This window comes from Canis lupus, chromosome 8 (assembly GCF_011100685.1).
Source record: "Canis lupus familiaris isolate Mischka breed German Shepherd chromosome 8, alternate assembly UU_Cfam_GSD_1.0, whole genome shotgun sequence".
In the NCBI taxonomy this organism is placed as follows: Eukaryota; Metazoa; Chordata; class Mammalia; order Carnivora; family Canidae; genus Canis; species Canis lupus.
The window spans coordinates 59,165,818-59,188,473 of NC_049229.1; the positions used below are offsets into that span (position 1 = coordinate 59,165,818).

At 34.6% G+C, this 22,656-nt stretch overlaps 1 long non-coding RNA gene across 1 annotated transcript in view; it reads left to right on the forward strand.

Moving 5' to 3' along the window:
• Nucleotides 1–6,315: 6,315 nt before the first annotated feature.
• The window catches only part of LOC111097237, a 34,683-nt gene continuing 18,342 nt past the window's right edge, over nucleotides 6,316–22,656 (forward strand). Inside the window, exons 1-2 of the long non-coding RNA XR_005362934.1 lie at nucleotides 6,316–6,507; nucleotides 9,520–9,593. This is a non-coding gene — a long non-coding RNA (uncharacterized LOC111097237). The remainder of the gene's footprint in view (nucleotides 6,508–9,519; nucleotides 9,594–22,656) is intronic.

Here is a 22,656-nt window from a genome sequence, read left to right on the forward strand (position 1 = left end):
AAAATAATACTTCTTAACAAATGTTTTAACGTGCTTTCTTGAAATATAAAATGAAAGGAGACTTTTTCAGACAGAATGCAAGTAAGTTTTTTCAAACTGATTTGGCTAACCTCTTTAGTTAAAAATGGACATCTGGAAAAAAAAAAAAAATGGACATCTGGGGAGCCTAGCTAGCTCAGTCAGTAGAACATGGGCCTCTTCATCTCGGGGTTGTAAGTTCAAGTGCCATGTTGAGTGTAGAGATTACTTAAAGATATAGATATTTTTTAAATTTATTTGAAAAATAAATATAGACATTATCCATAAAAAGAGCTAAATTCGAAGCCCAATATTTCAACAAAATTATATTTGAAGTCATCACAGGTGGGGCTGTCCAGAAGCAGATGAAGACTAGGATAAAAGAAGTTTTCACTGGAATCAATACCCATAGAGGAGAGGTTGCGGGAACAGAAACAAGACTACAAAGAAGCTAAAAGTGATGCAGGCTCAACATTGCCTAGGTCAACCCATTTGGGAAATCTGCAGCAAGAGGTGCTCATCAATGTTGTTAAGCATCACTCCAAAATGATGGGATGACCACACTACCCACCACTAGACAAGTTCTCTCTCCCTACAGTGGTTCTGGATCTCTGTGTCCACCTCAAAAATACCTACAAGATAAGTGCATTTTACAAAATAGAAAAAAAATGTGTTAGCAAAGATGTAAAGATATGAATAATAAAATTTTGTTTTCCAATTCATTATAGTATGTGAAGTTAAAGTTTCTAGGTAAAAACTTCACAGATAAAATAGTTATTTGTAAATCTTAGGAGAGCCTTTTTATATAAAGTAACAAATTATTTTTGCTTTTGATGGACATTATCTTTTCCTTCCCTCTACTTATTAATGGAACAAGATTACTCAGTGATTTTATCTATAAAAATATAAAATACATTTTTAAATGATATGGAGTCTTGTGTCATTTCAGTACTCAAGTATATGTGTTAATGAATATAGAAAATAAATTATTTTAAATACCCATTTGTTTATTAAGAGCTGCATGTCCAACAGTTTTTGGGTTTTTTTTTTTTTTACTATTTAAATGTGTAAAACTTATTATTATATCTATGGTGTTTGGAGTCTATATTTATTAATCATAATGTAATGATACCTAAGACAGAATACATTTCTAATATTTAGAATCTATGGTCAGAGGAATTTTTTAAAGTACCTTTTAAAATATTAGATATACATATTTAATGGTTTGAGTAAACTTTTATGCATAAAGATACAAGAGGATAAAATTTCAGAGGAGATGGTAATGGAAATATGAATTGAAAGATAGTTAAGATATAAAATTAAATGCTAAAATAGAACTTGTTCATCTATTTTTAATAGATTACTGTGGGTTCATAGTAATTATGATGAGGTTCCATTGGCTATATCTAAGAAATAATATAACAATTTTATTTAAAAATATTAATGCTAATTATATGACAGAACCATATAGCTCCTCAATATTTAATAATCAAAAATTGCAGGAGTCAGCTTACAAATATAAGAGGAGGTAAATAATTTTCAAATTGCTTTCAAAGTGTATCAGGAAAATCAAAGAAAATCACCAACTGACAGTGCTGGGAACTGGTTGAGCTTCAAATTTAGCTCTTTCTATAGAAAATGTCTCTATTTATTTTTCAAATCAATTTTTAAAAGATTTATATCTTTAGGTAATTTCTACACTCAAGGTGGCGCTTGAACTTACAACCCCTAGATGAAGAGTTCCATGTTCTATTCAGATTCTTCACTACTCACCATCTGCCTCCTTATCCCTTCTTTAGACAAGTGGACTTTGAATAAATAAATAAAATCTTAAAAAAAAAAAAAAGAATCTAAAAAGAGGCAGCCCGGGTGGCTCAGCGGTTTAGCACCGCCTTCAGCCTGGAGACCTGGGTGTGATCCTGGAGACCTGGGGATCAAATCCCACATCACGCTCCCCGCTTGGAACCTGCTTCTCCCTCTGCCTGTGTCTCCGTCTCTCTCTCTCTTTTTCCCACTCTCTCTCTCTCTCATGAATAAATAAATAAAATCTTTAAAAAAAAAAAAGAATCTAGACAAGTGGACTTCATGATGATGATATTTACCATGTCTGTCACTTCCCAGGTCAGGATAGAGTCCACAATGGCCAGAAAGATAGTGAGATGCCATCCTCCCCAGTATTTCAGGCTTTTTTGCTGAACACCTACTCCCAGAGTCACAGCATGGAAGGATACAGGCCTAAATTCAGCAATTTGTCAAGTTTTATTTAATTCACAGTAAAGAAAAAAAAAATCGACTTCTACAAAGTTCTCTCACTGATCTCTTTAGCTTTGAATGAAATCTGAAAAAAGGCAGAATAATAGCTTTCAAACATTTTCATAATCCAATCCTTAGAATCTGTGACTGTATTGCATGACAAAAAGGATTTTGCTGGCGTGATTAGGATTATGGATTTTAAAATAGGAAGATCATCCTGAATTATCCAAGATAACCCAGTCTGATCACAGGAGCCCTTAGAAGTCTAGAACTTTCTCCAGCTGGAAGCAGAAAGAGATGGAGCAGAAGGGAAAGACAGAGAGATCATAAGTGTGCATCTGAGATATGGGCCTACATGCGGAAACCAGAGAGGCCTCTCACTGCTGAGGGCTTTGCCAGCTGACAGCCAGCAAGGAAAATGGGACCTCAGTCCATTAACAGCAAGGAACTGAATTTTGCCATCAACCAGAATGAGCTTGGAAGCAGATTCTCCCCCAGAACCTCCCATAAGTACACAGCCAATGGACACTTTGAGATTGTTCTTGGGAGACCTGGGGCAGAGTATCCAGTGGACACTTGCTGTGCCCAGATTCCTGACACACAGATACTGTGAAATAGTAAATGGGTCCTGTTTTAAGCTATTAAATCAGTGCTGTTTTATTCCATGGCAATAGAAAACAAATGCAAAATCCAATTTTCTTGCATTACTGGGCTTTTACCTTTTACCTTCTGCCACTGCCTCCTTGTACTTTGGGTTCTCTTGCTTCCTCATTCTGAAAATTACTTTTTGACAGTTCAAAGAAGTCTCCAGATCCACCCTCTCCCCCATCAAGGGTACTTACATTTCCTGTTCCTGCTGGTTCTCCGTTTCCATTTCCTCTTTCCCACTGTCACCATCACACTCCTGCATGACCCAGACTCACTTCTGTTCAAATACCTGCTTCCACCCCACGCAGGCGGGCATCTCCCTGTGCCCTGTCTAACGTCTAAAGTAGGATATCTTTTCGCTAGATTTCTTCAGCCCCTGAGAGAAGGAGTTATGTCTAGTTTGTCACAAGTGCTTAACAGACTAATTGGTAGGTTATCAGTGATCAATAAATATTTGCTCAACAAACAAATGAATAAAACAGTAAACTTTACTTTTGGTGAAACTCATAACACTTTTAGCCTTTGGGGGGCTTTATGAAGAGTAATAGAGTAGAGAGCATGGCCATTTAAGGTCCCAGATCTCAAGAGCACTCCCCCTCTGAAGACTCCGCCTATCCCGCTCTCTCCATGTGTTAAATGTTCAAGAGGGCAAAGCCTCTCCTACATCACCTACTTTATCTTCCCTAAGTCCCTCCATTAAACTCTCTTTTGGAATTATGTAATGTAAAAATATATTTTTGTCATTTATCACTGCAAATGAAAATTAACATTAGTATAGTTCTGTGTAATTTACAAAGCATTTGAAGAGAATGCCCTTGGGACCCCTGGATGGCTCAGTGGTTGAGTGTCTGGCTTGGGCTCAGGGTGTGATCCTGGGGTTCCAGGATTGAATCCTACATTGGGCTCCCCATGGGGAACTTGCTTCTCCCTCTGCCTGTCTCTGCCTCTCCCTCTCTCTGTGTTTCTCATGAATAAATAAATAAAATCTTAAAAAAAAATAAGAGAATGTTCTTAAACATTTGACCACCTGTCATAGAATGCAATAGGGCAAATCTACAAATATCCATTGACTTTCTAATGTCTGTGTTCCTTGTACTCGGCACAGTGCAAATCACACACCAGGGCTTTATTGACCAACTGTATCTAGAAGACTCACAAGTACTTATTATCTCCCATCTAGACCTTCCTCCAAGGCCTAGATCTGAGTCCTATATGGTTACCAACATAGACTTAAACCCTCTGTTTAACTGATGTCTCTTCAGTTTTTCTTAATTGAAGAATGTGAGAACAGACACTGACTTCTCATCACATCAGTCTCATAGGAAAAATGGGGCCAGACATTTTCCAAGGGTGATGATACTTCTTTTAAAAGCTTTGTAAAACTGAAATACAAGCAAGCATGATGGGTTGAAGCATTGTACTTATAGAGGCTCTAGGTAGGCACTTCTCATCCAGCTATCTCTATCATACTCTGCCCAGATCCATTTTTCCAGGATGCTAGTATCTAAAATTAACCACCTCAGGTCCATTCCCTTAGTTTAGGATTTTTTTTAAATAAATAATTCAGGAAAAGGTGGTAATTTAGTTTCTGTTAATAGTTTAGTCCTCAGAATCCACTAATTAATAATTTATTCTTTTAAAAAATAATAATTTATTCTTTATATTGAAATCACCTTGATTGCAATCGAGATCCTCTATTTGGCTATGTGATCACAGTCAGGTCCTGTAGTCATGCTAAGGCTTGGTCATCTCAGTGGGAAAATCAAGGTAATATTAGAGCCTACGTTTTAGATTGTGGAGAGCTTTACAAGAGAAAAGACATTTTAAAGCACTAAACAGAAGGCCCAGGATATCATATATATTCAATGAATTCAACATTGGGAAAAATCTTTGTCTATTTTATTCACTGTTATTTCTAAGAAAACAGCCCAGTGCCTGGCATGTAGAAGACACTCACTACAAGAATGGATAAATGACTGAATTATAAGATTATGTCATTTTTAGATACGGTTTTTCAAAGAAGAGAAAAACAATAAAACATAATTGTAACTGGACAGTGTACAGGAGCAAAGCACAGAACCAAAAAGAGGAGCTAGACACAAACTGCATAAATATCACCTATTTCCTGAAGCTTCCAAAGACTGCCTCCAGAAATGTAATCAGAAATGCAGCCTCCTGTGTGTAGTCTGAGAGGGATCTGTTCCCATCATTTTCTTCTGTGCCGGATTCTCTCTTGTTGTTTATTTGTTTTGACATTAAACAGGAGCAATCTTGCAAGATAAATATTGTGCCATCCAGGCAGAAGCCTGTCAAAAAAAAAAAAAAAGCCATTCTGAAGAATCCAGAGCCACCGAGTCGGCAGCTCTGTGGAACAAGCAGCTTGAGCAACGCGCTCCTCTTGTCACTCTCCGCATGTCTTTCCAATATAGTAAAGTTGTTTACCGTCAGGGGAATGGAAAGGAAGCCCATATTGTGTACAATAGGGAGTGACTCATAGTCTGAGCAAACAGTGACACCACGTAGTGATCTGCAAGCCACATTGTCTCAGACAGGGGTTACAGGTCTATATTAGGGCACTGACTCTATATATGGGGAGGTAGAAATGACAAATGTGGTTTTTCACTACAATGGCTTGAAGGCACAACACAATGGAGATTTTTCAGGCAGTACATTGAGTCAATAAGGTTTGATGCTCGCATCCCACCCCCACTCATATAAGAAATGAAAAAAATGAGGGAGCAAGGAAAGGGGGAAGGTACATCTAAAAATAGAAAGCCACTCTTAAACAGTTTTAAAGCTCTAGAAAGATCAACATGTAGAAATCGTTTCTCAGAGTGTGGAACAAGGACATTGGCATTAGAATCACTTGTTTCTGAGTCTCATCCCAGAAATATTGTATCTGTATTCATTGGGGTGGAACCTGTGATTCTATTCTATAACAATTTCCCCAGGAGATTCTTTTGTACTCTAAAATTAAACAATCACTGATATAAAATACCTCTGACTTAAGGACATGGAAAAATTGAAAAAAAAATAAAGTAAAACCCACACTATTTCATACTTATCCGCAATCTCTAATTACAATTACTAATGACTAATAAGATGTGTCTACCTATTGGTCACTGCAAAATTTTCCAACCCTGGAATCACATTGGAAACCACCACCCTTATTTCCTGTTATATATTAATTAATGTACACATGGCACTTGCTTTTTCATCACAGCAACCACCAAAGACTTAGCTTCTCAAAGAAATTATGTCATCGAAAGGAATGTAGTTCAGCTAATAATGTTGAAACTGTGAACTAACCTTGAAGTAGTATCATGTCACAAAGGACCAGTATCACTATTTCCCTCAAATACTTGAACTATCCCAGCAACACTACTGTGAGTTTACTGGAACCCTAGGTTCTTCTTCTCACTATAAGAAAAGAAAGAGACACCAAAGATATTCCTCTCTCCTCATGCACAGAGAAAAGTGTGGGTGAGAGCACAGTGAGAAGGGAGCCATCTACAAGCCAGGAAGACAGGTCTCACCAGAAACCAACCCTGATGTTACCTTGCTCTTGGACTTGTCGCCTCCAAAACTGTGAGAAAATAAATTCTTTAAGCCACCCAATCTTTGGTATTCGGTTTGGCAGCCCAAGCTGCTAATATATCAGATAATGTTGCCACTATGAAATTGGAGAGGGAGAATTATGAACAGAACCCACTGTGAACTTTTGGTGTTATGAGCCCTTTGCTAAAACTCAATGAAAATTATCATTCCCTGACAAAACCACCAAGAGCTCAGACTACTTAGAAGAGAACAAAATATAAGGACTTCCTTACTAGATAATAGATAAGACTCCCAACCAGCTGAAGAAGTACTCATTAAAAAAAATAATAATGATTTGACAATGAAGGAAGTCATTAATAGGCTGTAGGAAGAAGAATTGTAACCTGTTATGTCTTTGCTCATTACACTATTTGATTAGGGAAGTCTTCTCAAAAAATCACCTTATCTTAGCGTCTTAGTACAGTAATATTCTTTAATCACAAATTCCATTTCTGTTGCTTTGAGGGTTGAGATGTGTGGTGTAAATCCTTGGGAAATGTTTAGAAATCTTCAGATGGATGAAAACGTTGCGTGTAAACAGTCAAAAACTTCTGAGTCTTTCCTGGGGTTTCCTGGACTGTTGTGATATCTTACACAGCAAGTGCTAGGATTTTTGCATTTCACCTTATACTAATTTTCACCAAATGACTAGAGACTTTGCTTCAAATTGATCCTTTCTTTAGTTTCTTCTGAATACTTCGCTTGATGTAGTCAACCCATAACAACAGCAATAAAAGTAAATTGACTACTCCCTAGGGCACATATTTGTAGTAGATTCCAGTAATACAATGACAAGAACATTCTTTAAGCACTAATGTCCTGCTTTTTCATGCTTTTATAGGTTCTGTTATTGATTTGTTTATATTCTATTTGCTTGTTAATGGTTTAGATATACATTGAATACTATCTAACACACCATTATCATACTTAACTCTTTTTTTCCCCTTTTATTTGTAGCAATATCTGGGATTTCTTATGAAGAATAAGATGAGGATACAAGTAGTTTATCTTTAGCAATGATGAAGATGGATATTTACTGGAGTATATAAAAATGGACAGACAGGGAAACTAAAATGTTGAGATAAACGAGGATTTAAGCCATTGCTTTAGACAAGCTATAAAAATGTTATTAAGGATTTGCTGCAGAAACAAAAGAAAACTGCTGTTTCTAATTCTTTCTTGGCTTAATCATCCAGAAGTTTAATAAGCTGTATACCTAAATGGGAGATGGATTTTACAATTTGGGAATAACAGTATGTTTATATATCCCTTCTGTACCTCCTTTGCAACTGAAACTACAGATCTGTCATTTTAATTGGACTTCAGATGGACACAAACTCTTAACTTTCTTTAAAAATTGATTTTTTAAAAAGACTCAGGTGAAACAGTTGCCATAGTTGCACAACATGTTCAATTACTCAAGGACTTATAATACTAAGGGCCTGGAACATGTCCCATTTCTCTTTGTATTCTTCACTGGTCCAACCAAGATGCCTTAACCAAAGTTGGGCAATTTGTTGAATACTCAGAGATGACTTTTCCTATTTGCTCAATTCAAATATGAATGTGTTTTCCTATTTTATCATTTTTAAACTGAACTCTCTATATTTAATTATTATAAGTTTTATCCCAAAGTATATTAATGAATCAATTGCTTCTTAAAATTGATAATGCCTTAGAATAGAAGAATGAAATCTGGAAGAACAAAAATTCATTCTTTCATACATCACTCTGCCATCTCAAGATCAGGTTGAAATATTTCTTTCATAATTCAATGAAAATATTTATTGAGCCCTTCCTACCTGCCAGACATTGTGCTAGATTTGTCCTTGATTGGGAAATTTTTTCTTCAATGTAATTGAAATACTTATTTAATTTAGTTTTGTTTTTGAGATAAAAAATCACCTCTCATAAGTTTCCTTTTTTCTCTTTCTTTCCTTTCTTCCTTACTTCCTTTATTCCTTCCTCTTCCCTCCCTCCGATTCTTTCTTCCTTCTTTACTTACTTTCTTTTCTTTTTTTTTTTTTTTTTAAGAACATTCTCCAGAATTGGCAGACACCAAATTACTCAATGCTAGATTTCCTTGACCTTTAATTTTTGCCAATCAGTCTGGGTTGTTTGATGACCCAGTCCCAGTGGCTTTTTAAAACTTATGAAAAGCTCAGCCAGAAAGTACTCACTCTGAAGCTGCAGTGATATGGGCAGGTTCTACTCTACAATAGAGTCAATCATGTTGCAGCTTGACAAATGAAGGAAGAGGGCTCTTGACCTGTAAGTACAGTAGATTCTATCCACATCTCTGAGCTACGGGCTTTGTAGCATCTTGTACTGACTCAAATGGGAAGCAACCGATGTCCTGGAAACAACTGCTTAAAATAATCTGAAACATCTGCATGAAACATTTTAGTATTTACTTTCCTTGCTCACCCTTTTTAGATTATCTATATTCTCTTATCTTACTACCCCCATATTAAATGTTATAGCAAAAGAAATAGAAAGTAAAAAGAGATGTACATCTCAAATAGATTGATCTGATTTTCTCGCAAAGATGTTGAGTAAGGGATAGGCAGGGCCAGGTAGGGAGAGATAAGGAGGGGACCATGGAATCAGGCTCACAAAACAAACTCCCTAAAATGCTGAGATGTAAGAAAACCAGAATAAGGAAACAAAGCAGACCACCCTGCCCTAGGTATGGGTGGAAAAGGTGTTTTGTTTTGTTTTGTTTTGTTATGTTTTTTTGTTTTGTTATGACAGTCGTCTGTGACTAACAAAGAATAACCTGACCCAAAAGGAAACCATCCAAGATGTTATCTCCAGTCCTTACTCAAACCAAAACATCACAAGAATGATAAGGCCACTGCTCCCTGGACAGTTCTAAATGAAAGACTGTCAGTAGAGGCCCACGTTGGCAACCCTGCCAGGACCCCTCTCACTCCTAAGAGCTCTCTCTGTATCCTCACTTAATGAACTTCTATCACTTTACTAACTCTCCTTTATCCACAGGTTCATTCTTCGACTCCATGAGACAAGAACCTAGCTTTCTCCTTTCAGTGTGATGCCACCATGACACGGCACTTGTAAGTTATAGCTCCATAATCGCTGTGCCACTTACTAACTCTGACCTTGGGTAGTCACTCCATTACTCAAACTCTCTGTGTTTTACTCTTAATATTCAGAACATTGAACAATAATTTCTTCTTGACAGAGTTGTGAAGATTAGGTAGGATGAAGAGATGATGCATGCAAAATGTTCCACAAAGTGAACAAGTAGTACATGCTCAATAAACATGGTTGGATTTTAGTTACCTGATCTCTTCCTGCTAAAAGTCCTGTAAGTTACTATCCAAAAGTAACTTAAACTTAGGACTCTATCAATAGGATAGTGATTTTCTTTAGCTGATTGCAAGGATTATGTTTTCACAAATTTTTATTTCCGATATATATATATATACACACACACAGATAATGAAAGCAACTAAATTAAAATTTCACTTTATAATTTAATACGATTTCTCAGAGTCAACTGACACAAATACTAAATAATATTCAAAATTATTAATTTACAACATTATAATTTTTTTTTACTTGTAGCATGAATTACTATCAATTCTGGTCCACTTATTGGACCAGAGACTTGTGGTGTTAGCAAAAGACTTCTTTCTCATGTAGCACACTACTAGAATTAGGTATTTTATAAGTAGCAGACCTGCCCTTGATTTACTTTTGCTTAAAATTTTCTGGCTTCTACATCTATTCCTCCATCCTTTATTTCACGTGATCACTCATTCATACACTAATTCATTAATTTATTCATTCATTTAACTATTTAAATATTGCTAGAGTATGTGGCTTTTTCATCTCCAGCAATATTTTTATTTTCTTATTTAAATATTTGATAGGGGTGCTTGGATGGCTTAGTTGCTTAAGCATCTGCCTTTAGCTCAGGTTATGATCTCAGGGTCCCTGGATTGAGCTCCACATTGTATTTCCTGCTCAGTGGGGAGCCTGCTTCTCCCTTTCTCTCTGCCTGCTGCCCCCCTGCTTGTGCTCTCTTTCTCTCTGTCAAATAAATAAATAAAATCTTTAAAAATAAATAAATACATATTTTATAAATATTTTTCTAGTTTTGTTTGTGGTCTAATATTTAGCTTTTAATATTACTAATTTTGTGTGTGCAATGTCTTCATTGCAATTTTGTTTACACACAGGAAAATTAAAATTACATAAATAATTCTATGTTCAAAAAACAATACTGACTGCTCAGGAACCTCAGTGAAACTAGAGACTAGGCTCTTCAGAATCCTCACCCATATGAATCCTGATTGCCAATAAATGCTTCTCATTTCTACTCTGCACAAATGACCCTTCTGAAGACATGCTATTTTCCTCTCCTTGTGTATGATAGATAACTAGAGTGGTCAGGAAGTCCTCCTCAAATGTAGGGGGTGGCCTATCTTTGGATATATAATATGATCTCTTTGAGACTATCTCACAAACAGATTAGCAGGTAATATATTTTGGCTCAGTATAAGGAAAAATGCCATAAAATGCTGAATGCAAAATGCCTCCTAGGGAATATGTTTAAGCAGAGCCTGGGATATAGTTCATCAGGAGTATTGGAGACAAGTTTTGGAGAACAATTACACTAGACAACAGGTATGGCCTCTCTCAGATATTTTGTTTCAAACTCCCGTGTATGGAAATCTAGTATTTAAAGAATCAGGTAAGAACAAGATCTAGATCTCAAATATGTATTAATTTGTGATCAGAAAGAAGAAAATATTTCAGGCTGGAGGTAATAAGGGGCTTGACATTTGTTCAAGCTGGGGTGGAAGGGAGAGAACAATCCCAAGCCAAGGTCAGGATGGCCCAAGATGGAAGAAGCCAAGGATAAGCTTCCTGTGGCTTGTACCTCACTGCCTAAGGAACCAGCAGTCATGCACAGCTAAGTACTTTACAAAGAGCTGCTTTAGGGATTGTTATATCTCTGAAGCCTAAACCAGAGTGAAACGAAAGGAGGGAAACATTTCAACTCAGAAATGAATGAATCTTTTTGGTTTTGTTTCCTTTTTTTTAAGAGAAATATTGTGGGTTTCCTCATGTCCATCCAATAATCAGCTTCATTTTTTTTTTCCTGAGTAAAGTGTACTTTGATGTTATTTTGTGTGGTATCATCACTCTTTCAGGTAAAATGTAATCATTCATTCACTTGGGCAAAGTTCATCGATTCCCAACTATGTGCCAAGCATATCTCTACATGCTGAGGGAGAAAAAGATAAATTGGACACATCTCTGACTTCTAGCACCAACCTCTCAGACTTGTGAAAGTTAGTCATGTTAAAAACAAACAAAAAAAGATGAATAGCAATACAGCATGATAAGTGCTGTAATTGAACAATAAAGAAAAATGGAACTTCTAAAGAATCAATTCTTCACCAACAAGCTACTTCCCAACAAAAAACGTTACTCTAAATAGATATTTAAATTGCTTGACTTACTGAAGAAGTTCTAGGGGCAACGAATATAAAATTATCTTACATTGCTGGAAGAAACCCAAATTGTTTACTGTTAAGATGCTTTTATGTTTTTTTTTTTTAAGATAGAAGCACCTTCCCATTACTGTAATAGCTTCATTAGAAGTAAAAAAATCATACCTACTTGAGGTTAAATTGAGTTGGTTTTCCATAATAATTCATATTACTAGTTATTATTTTTCCAGCTATAGGAAATGAAACTAACTCTTATGTAACTCTTAAGCATTCTCTTCTGGATACAACTTCCTTACTAACTTACTAAAAATACTGTGAAATTATTTTCAAGTGGGAGCACCTCTTCCAAAATTGAAGAGGCTGTAATTTCCAAATTCCTGAAAATGAGGATGGTGAGCAACAGGAAGACAGGCTTGCCTGCGTTATTGAAGCAATACAGAAAAAAAAAAATTGAAATATAAAGGTAAAAATCAGTTGAGAATATTTTTGGAAACCCATGGATGCAGGAACTTTAAAAGAAAAACCCATTTTTTAAAACATTATTAATGCAAATTAAAAATTAACATTACAAATACCCAACCTCTAGGTACTTTATCTTAGGTATAGCTGACAAAAAAATTTCTTGGATTTCTAATGAAGAGTGTATGTTTTGTTAGCTTTTTTGTTCCCTTTGGTAACTTAAAAAACTCAGACTCAATCTATGACAGCTGTCACCAGATTAGAGTTCTAATATTAAAAGTTATCTCATGGTGGATTTGGGGAAGAAGGCTTTCTGAACTGGTGTATGTGTTTCTGCAACTTCTCTGAGTCATTAAAATGCAGAGTAAACACCGGGATGATTTATGCAAATACAAACAAAGGAAAACATTTTCTTAATGACACCTCAAAACCTTACCCAGTTGAAATTTTGTTTAAGATTAAATAATGGGTGCTTTATTTAGATTAATTAGCAAGAAGATCACAGTAGTCAATAGGCAACTGAAAGATGCCATCTGTTCCCTTTTCCAATCGTATCTATGAGCTTTGCATTGGTGTACCAGGGAACATGGGAGAATTAATTAGGCAGCAAATGAAATCTTCTCACAGATGGCACCCATTTACTTCTTGCAAATGCATACCAGCAACTTTGTGTGCCTTTGCTTTAATCTTGTTTGCCTCCTTCAAAGTTATGAAGGACCACTGGCATCTATCAGTCGCCTCTTTTAAAAAGTACAAGAATGTAGGGAAAGTGTAGAGTTTAACCTCTAAAACAAAAACAAACAAACAAAACAAAACAAAAAAAACAAACAAACAAACAAACAAAAAGCCTGATTGGAAATAACACCATGAGAACTTCTAAAGACTTCAAATCTCTCTTTGATAAGAATTTAAGAATTTAATCAAGCTGTTTGTCTTTATCCTGAGATCATTGTTATTTGTCTCATTTTACAATAAGAATTCTTGTTCTAATCTCCTTGCGTAACAATAGGAAGATCTGACTTGTTTTATAAAAGCTGTTTTCCAAAGGTTGTGGTGATATGATTTACATGACACTTTTTCAAATGTGGCTCTAAATATTTATGAATCACTGAAGGAAATACTATTGGAAGATGACTGGACTCAGCTTTATTATATTTTATTTTTGTACCTCTGCTTCTTCAGAGGTACAAGCTTGTGGTTTAAAGAAAACTGTATTGTTCCATCAAATATCCCCATCAGAAGAGCACTGTCTCCTGACTGTCTTTCTCCGATCTCTCCATCACTTTTCTGGAAATAGTACTCTAAGTTCTCTTGTCCAAACTTATAATATTCGAGTCATCACTTAACCTACTAAAATTGGACTTGCATCTACATCAGTCCACAGAATTTCTGTTTTAAAAGTCTTAATGATTTCTTAATTTTTAAGTACCCTAGTTTCCTCTCTAACATTTTTATTTATTTTTTTATTTTATTTTTTTTCCTCTCTAACATTTTAATATGACTCATTCACTCTTTAACTTCGAGATACCATTTTCTTCCACTGTGTCTTTTACCAATCCAAGTGGCATTTTTCATATCTGTTCTTCTTTTAACAATCCCTTAGATGTGTATATTTCTTAGGAATTTTTTTTAATTTATTTTTTTGAGATTTTATTTATTTATTCATGAGAGACACTGGGAGAGAGAGAGAGAGAGGCAGAGACACAGGCATAGGAAGAAGCAGGCTCCATGCAGAGAGCCTGACCTGGGACTTGATCCCAGGTCTCCAAGATCAGCCCTGGGCTGAAGGTGGCGCTAAACCACTGAGCCACCCAGACTGCCCCACTTCTTAGGAATTATATCATGCTTTCCATTAGGGGCAGAATTTTAAAGATGCACCTCAAGACTCATCTCCTCAGTATTTAGTCAAACTCTATTCTAGATATTGCTATAAAGGGACTTTGCATATGTAATTAAGGTTACTAATCAGCTGACTTTAAGATAGAGAGATTGCCCTGGATTATCTGGGTGAGATCAATGTAATTAATTATAGGAGCCCTTAACAGTAAAATATAAAGATGGGAGATTCCATGACAGAGACATGGTGGAAAAGCATGCAAGGAAGATGCTATGGTAGAAGGGGAAGTCAGAGAGGTTCCAAATAAGAGAAGGAGTCGGCATGCCATTTCTTGTTTTGAGACGTCAGGACCCCCATGCCAAGACTGGAGAGAAGCCTCTTGGAGCTACAGCATTCCCTGACTGTCAGACAGCTTGAACAGATGCTATCATCTTTTACTGTCTCAATCCTGAAACTACAAGAAGCTAGATTCTGCCAAAACTTGAACGAGCTAGGAAATGGATTCTTCCCAGAACCTCTCTCTTAATAAGAGACCAGATAACCAACACCTTGATCTCCTCCATATGCAACCCAGAACTAGTCCAGCCAGTCTGGATCTCTGAACTTCAGAGGTGTAAGATAATAAGTTTGGGTTGTTTTGAGCCAAAATTTATGGTAATTTATTATGGCAGCAATAGAAAAATATTACACTATCCTTGACTGAAACATGTGCTTCTTAATTTTGTTTGCATATGCTAATGATCCCACATGGATATCTCCATGTTCTCTGCTTTAGTGAGCTCCAGAAACGTATGTGCAGATACCTCAACTATTTGGAGTCATGAAATATTTTTAGCAGTGAAGTAACATGATCTGATCTGCCTTATCAGAGGTGTGGAGAATGGACAAGAGAAGAAAAAGAGAGAGAGAGAAAAGTCCAAATAGAGTAACATTCATTCATTCAACTAATAGGTAGGAAGACCTATCATATTTTAACCACTTTTTCCGAACTGGCTTCCACTAGAATGGTGTTAGTGGTGCCAGAGAGAACTGGAAATATATAAGACATATTTTGAAGACTGAACAGTCAGAATCAGAAGATGAGTTATAAGGAGAGGAAAAGTGAAAAACAAAAAAGAAAGGAAGGAAGAAATAAATGGGTTCTGGCTTCTTGATTTGAGCAACTATCTATTGATAAAAAAAAAAAGTATGTGGAGAAGATTAAGCTGAAAGCTGGAACAAAGAATTGAGAAGTCTGTTTTAGATAGAACTATTGTGAGATGTATATCCAGCACCTAAATCATATTTTAGCAGTCTAATCCTCAACCAAGAGATCAGGGCTGGTGTAGTAAAATGAGAATCATCAGCGGAAAATGAGTTTTAAAGCCAAAGACTAGAGGATATCACCTAAAGATCATGTGATATTAATTCTATTATCTGGAATGTTTATCAAATCTCTTCTTCTACATTTTCCCCAATACCTGGCCCTGCCTTAGTTTGGGCCCATCAAAACTTTGCCTACAACCCCTTTTCCATTACCACCAGACTTCATTAATATTTTAATTTCCTTTAAAGTCTGAGACAGATGTTGGTATCTACATCATGAAAGGAAAGCTTATTATAATCATGTGAGTGTGTATGATCACTCTCTTTTCCCTCCAGCATAAAAATGCCATGTCCCATATATAGACTGCTTCTTCAGTTTAGTATTCAAGATGAAAAGGACACATGGAGTGCAGCAGTATCTAACCCATAGCCACCCAACTTATATGTAAGAACTAAAACTTGGCTGTGGTCAGACATGAAAAACCAGGGATTGTTTGTTACTGCAGCAAAGACAAGGAAAGCCACCTTTTTTTCCTAGACCTTCTGTGTGGTTGAAGCTGTGAACAAACTTTAATTTAAAATTTAATAAACATTAAAAACATACAATGAAAATTCAAGAACTTGAAAGTAATGCATGTTTCTTTGATCTTAATTAATGGAAAAAGTGAAGACATGACAAAATTAGTTACATATAAAAATTGAATATTTTGGTAAGCTCTTATATGGCTAAACCTCCTAACTTATTTTCCTGGGGTATCTGGGTAAAACTTTTAGAACAACCTTTAGCAAGCTCACCACTTGGAAGAGTCTATGTGATAAGGATATGTAAGCCAAAGTCCAACAATTTAGATAATCAAAATACTAAATGCTTTCATCATCTCTGAAGTTAAAGTTTAGCTGATGATTACATTAAATATTTATTGATATTTGCTGGGAAAAAAATTGGGGCAGGATGCAGAGAATTTTCAAACATTGTGGAATTTCCAGGAAATTTCAATCATTTATGTATGAAGTGTACAAAGACTATTTACTTTAGTAGTAGCTTTGTGGACAATTTTATGACTTTGACCATCCTGTAGATCCACTGATTATTCATATATTCATCTCACTGTTTTTGATCTGGTGAAGGCTTTCACAAAGTGATCTTATGAATCACAAAGATTCATAAGAATCTTCATTATCAAACACTAGGTTCAGTTTTTATTTATATGTTTATATTTAAAAATTTAGCAGCAGATATCCCAAAGCATTATTTTCACACTGTTTTTTTTTTTTTAATGAAAAAAAGCAGAAATTTTCCACAACTGAGATCACTTGAATTCTTTTTCAAGAAACTATACAGAGTCTTTATATTTTGCATCGCTTTGTACAGATTCAGGATTGTTAGTTGAATATCTGAAAAATCCCTGGAAATGTTACACATCCGACCTATATCAAATAAAAATGTTCTTGGTATAACGTCTCTATGTATTTTTAAAAGTCAATTATTCCTTTAAAAAAATCTCTGAAAAAATATGTGTGTGTGTGTATAATACTGTATATCTTTTATCATTTCTTCCCATGTTTAGTACCTGAATTTATCAGTTATTTTAAGCCAGGTCCTTCAGGAGGCTTATTCAGGTCCCTAAGCCTTCCAGGGTGGACTCTGGAGAGAGTCTTATAGCTAGAACCCTGGGAGCAAAGCCATGGGCACTTCATCTATGACTTTGGCTTCTATCACCTGCCTCATTTCTTCAGAGTATTCGGAGGCATTTCAACTTTGATTTTGGTCAGCACTTGGATTTCCTTATTAAAAATGCAATACTTCCAAAAACTTTGGCCGTCTTGGCTCTGGTCTACCTAGACATTGCCAAAACCCTCCCCCTGGAGCCAAGACCTGCTGTCTTCCAACTGTTCTTTTCAAGACCTGTTCTCTTCAACTATCATGTTCTAAACTCTGCTGATTAGTCTCCTTTGTCCATGTTGACCTCAAGAGACAGGAAAAGCCAAAGCAGATTGGAAATATGATACCACTCATCATATTTCTAATTTTTCAATTTTCCAGCAAGCTCATCAGTATGTATCATTTTCTTCTTTTTCTTCCTTCTCCACTTCTCACAAAGTTGTAATGATTATAGACAGAATATAATGGTTTATAAATAATGCTCATATTTCTTGATTCCAGGAAATTATTTTTTTCTGAAATAAGCGCCCCAAACAAAATAGTCTTTAATGATTCCATCAAAGAAGGAAATATATCCTTTATAATTGCCTAATGATGGTACTTCCCAACATCATTAACACACCCTAAATGAGGCATAAACGAAATCATGTTTTCAAATACTTTTGTACAATACCATTTCTAAGATGCACTGCATTAAAAAAAAAAACCCTAAAATACTAGAGTAATGTTTTAAAATGTTATAGCTAGTAATATGGACACTTAATTAAAGCTGTTGACTAATAGACTATCAAGGATTTTTTTTCCTTTCAATCTAATGATTGGTCAATACTTTTTCTCATTTTATTATTAATTTGTCTTATCAATTAATATGTATCATTGAGGTATGAATGATAAATCCATTTAATTCCACTTAGGTATCATGAACTGAATCATGTGTCAATCCACTTAGTAAATTCACATAAATTCCTTAAAGCATTGTAGTCAGTAAATAATTTATAGTAAGTTAGAATTTAGTAAGTTGCATAACTGTTCATCAGGGAAAGTGAAGATATTCTGGGTATTATTTTTTTAATATTTATTTATTTATTTGAGAGAGAGAGAGAGACTGGGGGTAAAGGCAAAGGGAGAGGGAAGGAAATCCTCAGATAGAATTCCCACTGAGCAGGGACCTTCACTCACTGCTGTATCCCAACACCCGGAGATCATGACCTGAGCTGAAATCAAGAGTCAGAAGCTTAACCAACTGAACCACGCAGGCACCCCTCTGAGTATTATGTTTTAGAATAAATGCTTTATATACAGAGGTCTGACTGATGTGATATTTTAAAAATAAATAATTTTTTAATATCAGGCAGAACAAATAAAATCTATGATACATACTTAAACCATAATGCCATTAAAACATGCTCACTAAGATGTCCTCTTTGACATCTGGCATCAACTTATACACACATTTAGCTCCCCAAGAGGGAAAAATCTGCACTGACATTTATGTTGGATTATTTCCAAAATAATATCTCATATTGTAAGCCCATTCTTTTGATACATTCCCTACTTCCTCAACTCAGAAAATTAACATATAACCAAATTGTGTTGTATTTTCTTGAGAACTTATAACCAATGGTATGATTTTATTGTGTTAATTTTTCTTTAAGATCTTAAAGCTAGGGAAAGAATAACAATTTTCTCTACCTGATTAAGCAAAAGTAAAAAATAACCCTGACAATTCTACTTCTGTCATTTTACTTATAATAGCCCTTAAAAACTCATGTATTTATCTGCATTTTTCATATTCCAATTTGAAATGCCATCACAACAAGGCAGGTACTGAATACTTACATTTAGAAAAAAAATTAAAACAGATTAAAATATATTCCCCCAACTGAGAATTCTTTCATCTTTTCCTCCATGATGGAAGCATCTATGGTTTTCTTATTTTCTATTGTATTAAGCACAGAGCCTGGTAGTTAGTAAGAGTTCAATGATTATGTTGCATGGATAATGACTAAATAACCAATTATAATTTTCTGATCAGCTTTTATATAAATGCATTAGCTACATTAAGATCATAGGAGCTTTTGGTCACTGCCTCCTTCACTAGACTGTAAAGAAGGGTCTTAAGTGCTGGGACTACATTTTATTTTTGTTGCTTTATGCATAGGAAATACTCAATAACTCCTTGTTAAATGGAAGGTGATTTCCAATAGCTTACCAAGTGATAACAGGCATATGTCAGCAGATTTCACAAAAGAAAATGAGACAAAAAAAAAAAAGAAAATTTATGGTATCTCGAAGTGTTATATGAGATACAAACATATGCTTGTGTTTATTAATGTGCATTAATATTTTAATAGATGCATATATAAGCCAATATACATACTAGTTTGTTCTTTGGTTCTTTTGCCAAATTAGCAAATTGAAATCAGAAATACTTGCCTCTGGGATGCCTGGGTGGTTCAGTGGTTGAGTGTCTGCCTTCAGCTCAGGGCATGATCCCAGGTCCTGGATCAAGTCCCCTACAGGTTCCCCACAGGGAGCCTGCTTCTCCCTCTGCCTATATTTCTGCCTCTCTCTCTGTGCCTCTCATGAATAAATAAATAAAACCTTTAAAAAAATGCCTGCCTCAATAGGTGTCATTATGATTCTGAAAATAATAAGTAAATAAAACAACTTTGCTACACTGTATAGTTGTATACTCTTACAAAATCCACATATTTACTGTGTGTCTGTCTCCATATAATAGTCTAAGAAGAGTCTAAATAAGAGGAGATGTTAGCTTGGTCATCTTTGAAATTCCACCTCCAGACTTAGTGTATACTATGCTTTTCAGAATAAACATTAGAGAAGTAAATTGGATTACCATGGAGAAAGACTTCTTGGATAGATGATTTACTGATAGGTTGACTATTGAAAAACACAACATTATGTTTTCCTTGATTGCAAGAGTATCTGTTTAGTAAAGGGCAAATTGGCACATGGATTTGTAAACTGCTATAAATCTGATTCAAAGTACTAGTATTACTCAAAAAATCTCACCATTATATACTCTTTGAAATATCAACTCTACCTAGAAAATTTTCTCTTTGGGAAATAACCAATGATTTTTTAAAAAATAATTTAGCTACAGCTATTCTATGATAGTATTATTATAGTAATATATACTTGAAAACACCTGAAATAGCCAACATATCTTGGTTGCAAATAAACTAAGGTAATCCACATAATAAAATAAAACATAATTATATATTATGTTATAAATGAATATATATTAACATGAATATGTGCTCATGAGATGTGATTAGAATAAAAAGACCATCTATAAAACTACATATATACTATAATCTTCTCCCTACCAAATATACAGTAATAAAAATATTTATAAAAACCATAGTCAAAATTATTAAACAGTTATCTCTGATTATCTGTATTTTTCAATATTTCCACAATGAACATGTTGTATAATAAAATATAATTGTGTTAATGATAAAATATAGCATTTATTTGGAATGGATTTGAGGTATCCTGAAAAACACAAAAAAGAAAGTTTCAAACTACCTATAACGTAATCACCGAGAGATAAACACCATAACATTTCATATACTTATCTCCAATCTTTCTATGATTAAATATATATTTTAACATAGTGAAATCAAACTGTGACTTGGATTATATCTGCTTTATAAATATTATATCTCACAAAATGTCCTAGAGTGTAAGACTCTGAAAATGTGATTTTCCCTGGTTGTATAGTATATTGTGTAATTTTATAGATCTTTGTAATACTTTAGGGTTAGATATTTGAATTGCTTCCAGGTTTCCACTACCATAAAGAATATTAAAATGAGCCCATATATAGATTTATTTTTGCTGATATTTTCTCAAAATAAGTGTCCAAAGTAGTTTTGCTAGTTTAAAGAATAAGCACATTTTAAGACTTGAAACACATATTACCAAATCACCCAACTGAAAACCTGTGATACACATCAGGAAAACATAAAAATGTTTATTTCTCAGCCTTGAAAAGAACTCCTTAAAAGTATTTCTATGTTAAAAAAAAAAAAAAAACCTTTCTATATAAATACTCATGAGCTTGATTTTTTTTTAAATGTGAACTTAGTGAGACTTTCACTCATGTCATAGCCCCAGTCTGAAACCACTGCTAAAAAATTTCTTAGGCATTTACCCAGTAAGTTTGCATGTAAATTCATGCATGTATTTATATATACAGAGACATGAATCTGTGGATGTGCATGTATGCATGTGTATATATGTGTGTCTGTGTATATATACGTAGACACACAATACATATATACTATTACATATATCTCTTTGCATTGTGTGTATGTGTTCCTTTACCAAAATAAGCATGTTACTTCTTATTCTGAACTTTTCTTCTCATTCAGTAGTATTTGTTGCCAAATCTTTCTATATCAGTGTATAGATCCACCTAATTCTTTTAATCATTTTCAAAATTTTGAATAGCATTTTAATCTTTTTATGCTATAAAGTATTTCATGATATGGATGTACACAACTTATTTAAGTTTCTTATTTATTAGCATTCAAGATGCTTCTAGAAATCATTTTTTCAATATTTATAATACAATACACAAAAAAAGAACATAATTATACGTGACTTGGCAGTGGAATGTGTCAAACTTTATTGGTCATTTGACTTCTTTCATATGTGTTAATTGCCTGTTCTTGTATATATCTATTTTTTATTAGGTTGTTAATCTTTTCCTTGGTTTTTAGGAGTTCCTCCTATATGTAGAATGACTTTTTGACATATAACTAAAATATATCTTGTCATTCCTCTTTTTGTTTTTATTTTAATATATATTTTGAATTTATTTTCCCAAACCTATCAAAGTGTTCCATAAAATTTTTGTCTTTTTTATTGTGCTTGTAAAAACCTGTCTACCCAAATTATGTTATCATGTATATTTTCTTGAACTTCCATCGTAAATGATTTAAACAATTAATTACATTTCATTGTAAAGCCACTTTTCTGGATTTCCATAATATGATAGCAATAACTTAACTGAAATAAACGGTAGATTTCATCTTATGAAAGAGGCCACAGATATGGTGCCATTTCTCTGTTCTACATTGAGGAGACTTGCTCTAATCTACTCTTCATCACTGCTGTTAAAAAAAAGTTAATATAGTCATTGAAAGGGTCATGTAATTTTTAATGGGGTAGCCTATAGCCATGTTCAAATGCCAGATGAAGTAATTACATTCTGCTTATAAGCAGTAGCAGTGTAATTTCAATTAGAAGAGCATCAAATGGACTGATATAAACCTAAGGGTTTGAAACCCACTCAGGTCACTAGAAAATAAATGACACATGAGAGTGCAGATATGCTCAGAGGTAAAATTAAT